Raw genomic sequence first — 2728 nt, forward strand, 5'->3', positions numbered from 1 at the left:
AAAAGCCAATATTTAAAAACCAGTATGAGCCGCTTCATGTAAAACAGGCACTTTTATTGTTGTTTTTAAGCCAGCTTTTGCCAGGGCTCCCTGGGGCTGGGGTTCCTTGCGGCTGCGGGCCCTGCCACACCCCCCCCCGGGGGCGGGGCCGGCCGGGGGGCTGCCGGCAAGCTATACGGAATGTAACCTTCCAGTTGGATTCAGCAGAAACGGTCAGAGGAATGAGGGGTGGAGAGTTTGATGCTGAAAGGTTGCCAGGAGTCATGCCCCTTCCAGTCATTCCTCAGCTGGTCCCCTCGGGTTGCAGGCCTGAGGCCACTGTGGAGGAGGGCTGGAACTGGCACCGCCGAAAGCGCTGCCTGCCCACTGGCACTGATATTTCTCATAGCATCCCGTTCCTCCCCAATATTCAAGGAACCATTCCTTTTCTATAAATAAAGATTTTTAAAAAATATGCTATCGGCCCATCAAGTTCCCTGGAACCTGGTATTACAAAAACATTTGCCATTTTGCCAACATAAAGACATAGATACATTTTTCATAATGGCTTCTTGTCTAAAGCTGATTCCTATTTGTCTACTTACTGTTTATTAGTTCAGTTGTAATAAACCATTTTTTAAATGGCAGAACTAAAGAAAAAAAAATCATCCATTTTTAAGCATTCTTACTACTGTATGTGGTTGTGAAGTTTCCATAGCTGACAAGTTCTGCATTAAGGCCTTACCCTGTTTGCAGCAGGTCTTTTTCTGGTTCTGCATTAAGGTCTTGCCCTTTTTCAAGGTACAATTTTTCAGCCACCACTGCATGAACCCCTGTGCTGAGCAGTTAAATCACATGTGTGTGGTGAGCAAGCCAGTTGCAAGAGTAGCAAAGAGTTGATTTTTGTTAGCAGGAAGAGAAAGGATGAGTGTACTAGATCCCACTCCTACATTTGCCACTCTCTTCCTACTGGGATGAATGCAGGACAAATCATCTAAAACCCAGAATCTCACTGATGATCACCTAACTGCATATTCTTTATTTTCTTGATACCCACATGGGAGTGTATTTGCAGAAGCTCTCAGCACTTTCTCTTGCTATTCACTTTGATGGAAGCTATGCTTTGAATATATAAAAGCTTATATATACTTCCTAAGATTAAAAAAAAAAAAGTGTAAATACACTGTGAATAAATCAGATTCCGTGTATCTCAGTCTGAGTTGACAAAATTGGTGGGCACTCAGTAGTGCGAACCAAGTCCCTATAATCTTTCCTTTCCTGTGGGTAAAAGAAGAAGAATACTACTACTTTTACTCCCCTGAATACTGGAAAAATAAATACTGTGATACTTCCAACATGGTCAAATATTGGAATAGATCAGAATATTAGTAGGAAGTTTATTAGTAGACAAGTAAGTCTATATATGTTCAGGACAAGCTTTAGATGGTGTGTAGTAAAAAAGACCCGAAGCTCCACCCTTAACGAAGGATAAAAGGAAGTACTGGATAACTAACTATTCAGTTCTTTCAACAAAGTGCTATTCTCATGGAAAAAAAATGCATCATAAAGTTGCTGGTGCGGAAAAAAGCATCATAAAGTCTGGTTTTTCACTCTAGGGTTTAGGGTCATCATGGCCTTCGTTGTGGGGTTTTGTGATCCCCTTGCAGTGCTTTGATAAAGATTGAAATACAGTGCACACACAGGATGAGATTAATTACTTTCCTCTGACATTCCCTAGCTTAGAAGTCACTCACTTTACAACCTTAATGTCTTCTAATTTCTTGATATGTAATTTCATACTAGAAATATTAGAAATAGCCCCCGACTTACTTTACATTTGAGGTAATCACTAACCTAGGAAAATAAGGGTATGTTCCTGTTATTTCAGTCTTAGTGATAGAAGATCAGTCTGTCAGCCAATCTATCCAGTAGTTACTTTTGGCTGTTTTGAATTCATGCCACACTTCACTAGAGTGACAAGAGCACTCAATTGCAAAGAACCTCTTCTACCACCCCTGTGAGAAAATGAGAGTGGCATTCAGCAGTTGTGCATGAAAACTACCCTATAGCAGTAGTAACTGGTATATCTGATACGGCATAACCAAAAATTTCAAACTCCATGACCTTAGGAATCACAAAGTCAACGAATGTTAGCTAATGCCTTTGCCTAGAGGATGCACTTATGCAGACTGCAAAGCAAGGTAGTGCATCAAACTGTGAACAAACAAAAGAAAGGAAACGAGGAAAAACCATAATGTTAAAACCTTGATGTTAAGGTCCCTATAGGAAACAGCAGCTGTCATTTGTCTTGTGTGACCAGAGAATGGCCTATCTTTTCTTAGTGCTCCTCTCTACTTCTTTTCGTGTCTGCTGCTTGCCATCCCTTGCTTAATTATTGAGACTGTAAATTAATAGGGACTACCCATTTGTCTTGTGTTTATGCAGCACCTAGCGTAACGAAGTCCTTGTCTTAGGTTCTACTCCAATAAAGATACTTAATAAATCATTAAAACTATTTCTGCAGTCATGAATAAGCTGAGTACTGGGAGGAGTGGTTTGCAGCCCTCATTTGAGTGGGGGTGGCTGGGTTGTAAAGGTGTGATTGTGCTATGTGCCATGAAGAAGCATGGGTCTTGGGACAGTACCAACGGAGAGCTGAAAATGTCCTGGTCCCGCAGTCAGTCCACAGCCAGACTTCCGAGGCTTTGCTCTTAGATAGGTTCTCACTCTTGCTCTGCCACTGGGAAAG

The sequence above is a fragment of the Pygoscelis adeliae genome, unplaced genomic scaffold, assembly GCF_000699105.1.
Source record: "Pygoscelis adeliae isolate BGI_AS28 unplaced genomic scaffold, ASM69910v1 Scaffold124, whole genome shotgun sequence".
NCBI lineage: Eukaryota > Metazoa > Chordata > Aves > Sphenisciformes > Spheniscidae > Pygoscelis > Pygoscelis adeliae.